The sequence below is a fragment of the Pagrus major genome, chromosome 4 (genome assembly GCF_040436345.1).
Source record: "Pagrus major chromosome 4, Pma_NU_1.0".
NCBI lineage: Eukaryota > Metazoa > Chordata > Actinopteri > Spariformes > Sparidae > Pagrus > Pagrus major.
In genome coordinates this window covers 3,780,443-3,786,442 of record NC_133218.1, presented here as the reverse complement: position 1 = coordinate 3,786,442, position 6,000 = coordinate 3,780,443, and positions in this window count along the sequence as shown.

Below are 6,000 nucleotides of genomic sequence, written 5' to 3'. Positions count from 1 at the left end.
GGTGTGGGATTTAGAAGCATAAATAAATAAATAATAAAAATATTCATGATAATGTTTTCATGAGTGTATAATCACCTCAAACTAAGAATCGTTGTGTTTCCGTTACCTTAGAATGAGCCTTTATATCTGCACAGGGAGCAGTGGAGCATGGAGTCCAGATGGTTCTACAGTAGCCCAGAATGGACAAACCAAATACTGACTCCAGAGTGGGCCTTTCGCATTTGTTGCAACAACCGTAGGGGATTGTGCAACGAGGGGTTAGATGCTAAACACTTGACCTTTAGGTATTTAGCTGGAGTAAGGAGGTGGTTAGCCGAGTTTCATGTTAAGACTGGCTGCCAACACCTCTTAGGTACGTACGTGAACTACTACTTTGCTGATACGCTGGTTGCCTTCGCAAACTGGTGGTTAAAAAAGCCAATATAAAACAAGCCTAAAGCTCATTAACATGCTGTGTCTTGTTTGTTTAAGCATAATCTAAAAAAGATCACTTTCTCGGCCGGTTGTCTAACTCTTACTGAAAACTGTAAACGGTATTCTGATAAATAACAAACTGATATCAAATTGGGACCAAAGCCAACCTCAGTGGTGGAGATAAGAGAATGGTAAAAATCATGTGGAAAGAAGACGTCAGTGCTGAAACCTGCAGACTGAGGAAAGACGTGTTTAACTGAACAACTTTGTTTCTTCCTCAATCCAAGATTCCTCATCTGTAAATAAAGTAGATGCACTTGATAAAACAGAAATCTCACCAGAGACCAAAGAAGAAGACTGAAAATGTACAGAGAAAGAACTGGCTGATTTCTCTCTGTGATCACTCCACGTGATTGTGTTTTGATGTAGCCTTGATACCTAAAACCATTCTGAGTCTATAGATATTCAACCAGTGCAGGGATTTCAAAGACAGGAAGGCCTTTTGATAACAATCAGTGCCTATCCCGCCCTCCGCCCGCAGGCACTTTCTGTGGCACGGAGCAGACGATCTCCTCCAGCAAATTTTAATGATGTTTGGACACTTTGCTCAGCTGTGAGACTCGGTCATGTTCTGTTTTCGGGCAGCGCCGCTGGAATGTAAACTACCCACTGCCCACTCATAAACACAGAAGACTTCATAACAACTGTGTAATAGTGTGAAGTTAAATGAAGTACTGAGAACATTTTCAAATGTGAAACTCCACAACATCATGATTAATAACACTAATTGAATTTTACATGATTTGGATTCAACTCGATAGTAACAATCATCATTGCTGCTGGATATTATTTTTTATCATTGTTTAGGTTTGTGTCTCTTTGTGATAGTTGTGTGTCCCTTTGTAGTTGTCTTTTTGTGTTTGTTTTTGGTACATCTGTGTCTCCTTGTGGTGGTTTAATGCACATTTTATGGTCAAACTTTGGTGTCTGAAGTCATTTTGTGTCTCTTTGTTTGACTTTTGTGTCTCTGTTGTTGTTTTGTGTCTTTTATAGTAATTTTGTATCCCTTTTGGTTGGTTATTTCTGTTTGTTGGTGCATTTGTATCTCCTTGTGGTAGTTTCATGCATATTTTGGTAGTACTTTTGTGTCTCTGAAGTAAATTTGTGTCTTTTTGGGTTACTTTTGTGTCTCTGTCATTGTTTTGTGTCTCTGTGGTATTTGTGTGTCCCTTTGAAGTTGTTTTCTTTCTTCCAATTGTTTTACGTCTGTTTTTGGTACTTTTGTGTCACCTTGTGTTAGTTTTGTTACTCTGTAGTTTTCTGTCTCTTTGTAGTTGTTTTGTGTCTCCTTGTGGTAGTTTGTGTATGCTTGTAGTTTGTTTTTTGTGTCTGTTTGTAGTCCTTTTGTGTCCATTTGTGATCGTTTGGTGTCCCTTTGGGTTCGTTTTGTGCCCTTTGTGATCGTTGTGTGTCCCTTTGTAGCTCTCTTGTGTCTCCTTGGGGTAATTTTATACATATTTTAAGCTAGTAATTTGTGTCTGAACTCATTTTGTGTCTATGTTGTTTTGTCTTTTTGTGTTTTTGCTGTCTCTTTTTAGTTGTTTTGCATCTTTGTATCTAGTTGTGTCCCGCTAAACATTGGTTTGTGTCTCTTTGTGGTAGAATTGTTTCCCTTTTTAGCTGTTTTTTTTTTACTTAGTTGACACATTTGGCCCCTGGTCCAGTGCCAGCCATCTAAATTCTTTCTATGAACTGTGGTCACCTCAACTTATTAGATGAGGAGTTTGTGTGTATTTTTGTTAGTTATATCAACACAAACATTGTGTTTGAGGTCATCAATTTGTGGCGGATGTGTATTTATTATGTTTATAGGAAGATGATGTGTGTCGTACTGCAGACTGAAGCCGCTGGGCTGAACTAGTTGATCTTTTCTCAGCAGCTTTTCCTTTCTGTTCTTCTGTGGGTTTTTTTGGACAACTTCACACCACATGTCATGCATATTTCTGCAGACATCTCTCAGTGATTAAAACCAAACAAACAAACCTCAAAGTTACAAGTTTGGAAGACTGACAAAATAGTTAGTCGAGCTTCTAAATCCTGAGCTCATAAATGTTGATTACAGATTGTTGTAAGAAAATGCAAATGTGCTCCAAGACCTAGAACACCACTTTGCACCACCAATACGTCATTGTTATGGTTTTTTTTTAACAGAGATTTCATGTAGCCTGACTGTAAGAGGCTTTCAGAGCGCTGTAATGACAGCCCACGATGCTTATGTCTACCACCAGTGAGAGCTGAGACGACCAGCATGTTATTTCTGTGGTGTGAGGGATGAGGCAACAGTGGAGAGGATATTAAAGTTTCATCTCATCATTGTGGACTTTGACCTGTGATGTGATGGTTTACATCAAGAAAAACGCGAGAAAATTGAGAAATAGAGCGTGGCTTGTTACAGTCGTTTAACATGTCTGTAGAGTTGAAGTAAGATGTTCTTCAAATTCTATTCAAATGTTTGCTGTAAACACAGAAATCCCGGCACTGTATCACTGCAGTTGGTGAAATAGTCCGCAAATATAATCTGTAGGATTCGTGAACATAGGTACTAAATTTAATATATTATCTTGACTCTCAGCAGGACTAGGGTAGGAAAAGATATTTTCTATCTGTGAAACAGTCAAGACATTTGATGCATAGGAAAGATTCAGGGGAAGATTGTGATTTGCTTGTATGTTAATAAAGAGTTTGTGAAATACTGATGACATTTAATGTTTAGTTTTTGTGTACACTGACACAAATTTTCCATCTTAAACTTGTGCTGAGCGTCATGAGAAACATGGACAATGAAAAGAAAACAAAAGAGAGCTTTAATAACATAAAGAAAAAAAAAACCAAAGGCAGCACAAAAAAAGCAAAAAATCAAGAGCTATAAAACTAAACTGAGTACTAACCAGGATGACCAGGGGAGCCAAACAGGACTGGGTAAAAGGCGTGAGGGAGACAAACCAACAAATAGTGAGGGAAAACTCACAGGGAATAATTAACTAATGAAACAGGTGAACAGGATAGAGGGCATGGAAAAGACAAAGGCAGGAAGTGTAAAGCACAACATGACACTCCAAGGAGAAAACCTACAAAATGAAACAGGAAATGACTTAACTAAAAAGCCCAAACCATGACAGTGTCCATGCACACGAAGCCCATAGATTAAATTTCATCCCCATTTCACTCTCTGCCACGACAATGAGGTGGAAAATCAAATGCACATTTTCCCCTTCCGCAGGAAGCTGCATGTAATCTGATAAATTCTCTCCAGTGATGTCACTCAGTGGCTAGGGTGCATTGTGGGTAATGTAGGCACCAGATATTTAAAGGAAGAAGAATGCATGGAATAAAAAGTTGATAACTCTGGTTGTGCTGCGTCAATTTTGATCATTTGTTTTTTAAACTGTCTATAATAAATCCAACAGTGTTAGCTGAGTGAAATGCTTTCCAAAATCACCCACAATGCAAAGTAGCCACTGAGTGACATCAATGGAGGCAATTTATCAGATTACATGCAGCTTCCTCTGGAGCCACAAAAAAACTTTATACTACTTTTTCACATATGCAGTTGATCTCCACAAGACCTGTAAACACACTTGAAAGTGTACCTCTATTATCAGGTAAAAATTTCACTTTGTCCAATATTTGGTTCATTACCAAATATCAGCTAACAAGCTAAACTAAGATGATGAACATGGCAAACATCAGCATGTTAACAAGATAATGTCAGCATTTAAATCAAAAAGTGTAATAAAACAATCTAAATACAGAAAGGGTACTGCAAAGTAAAAAGTTGACTTTCTGTGCACTTTGATATTTTCTCACAATACAGCATGTTAAAATATAAACTGGACTTCATTCAAGGCCCTGGAACAACACAACAGTTTATTAAACACAGCTTTTTGCACACTTTAAATCTCGCTTTTAGCAGTAACACTGAACATGTCCTCCAGAGCAGTCGTCAGAGCAGTACAACCTTTCTAAGTGTTGGTATGTAAATCTCACAGAGCATCAATCACCGGACTCCAATCCAAACACATGTTAACCGCACATTGTTCCCTCTCTGCTCCACAGATCCGAGGCATGGCTCTCATCTAATGGACAATAACAAGGCAGTTAACAGCAGCAGGACGGAGTTCGGTCCCACTCAGAGACACTAAATCAATCAGTTCCAAATAAACATCAGGCTTTTACGACACTCGCTCATCCTGAAACCTGAGTTTGGACCTTGACAGTTCTGATTTATTACAGTCTAGTGAGAAACAGATGAAGACGTTCTCTACCTGGATATAACACAGTCCGGTCAGTGCGCTCGTCTGAGCTGTTGAATCTCAGTATTCCTTCCTGTGTTTAAGAGGAGCTATTTTAGGAACTCAGATTGTTCTTTTTATGTTTAAACAGAGACATTAAATGCAGACACTACATTTTTATTTTATTTCATTTTAAGTTAGTGCACTTTTTGAAAGGCAGATTTCTGATTTTGTTGTAGGTGCAAAAAGTAATTTAACAAATAGTTAAATGAGCTATGTCTAATTCAGTATATTTTCATAGGCTGCATCTTGCGAAAGCTGTAGGTTGAATATGTTTATAATAACTAACGATCCACGCAGAAATGATGCTGCTGCTGCTGCTGCAATCCATATTCTCTAAAGGTAACATTTTCTTTGCAAATAGCTTTAAGTCGTCACTCATTACAAGTGAAACACTTGAACCATTAACTGCAAAGGAAAATTCAGGTTGCATTTTTAGGGCTGGGAGTCATTCAGCAGAAGTAAGAGAGCAGAAGCAGTGAGCAGAACTAATTTCATCAAATATTAAACTTGGATAGGAGACTCAGCTGAGCAGCGCTGGAGTCCGGTGAGATTTCCCTGCGGTCTGGCTGCATGAAAAGAGCTGGAGGATCATGGGATTTTTTATACAGGAAGTGGACCTGGTGGCAGCCATTTTGAAAAATTGTTGATATAAAGTGTTGTGACATAATATCAGTTCTGATCTCTTCTTTTACCACACTGGTAGAGAAATACCACTTACAAAGCTTTTGGCTTTTTTTTAAATAGATTATTCCAAAGTCAAGATTAATTTACTATTTTTTTCTGAGCTTTCTGACTTATCACATGACCTTCTTTTGTGTCTTTGGGTAATATTTTGTCACTGGTCTAATGATGGAAAAATCTTTGCAAGAAACTCTTGATTCTAAAGAACAAGAATGAACATTTTAACAAAACTTCAGGAAATGGCACTGCGTGTTTTTGGAAAGGTGCCATTGAATGTTTGATTTTTGTATGTGTTTTTGTGTTTACGCAAACTCAAACTCACAGTAAGTTTAAGAAGTTAAATTGAACTTATGTAAATAAATATGCATTATCTGCCAAACACAGTGGATAGATTGGAGGAGAATCTATTATGGAGGATGTGTTGGGGACATGACAGCAAATCAATAAGTAAATTAAATTAAAAGTCTAATTTTTCTTTCTTTTATCCCTCAGAAGAAAATCAAAAAATGATAAATCTTTGTCTTTGCAATCAGTGGGTCCAAATTTTCCA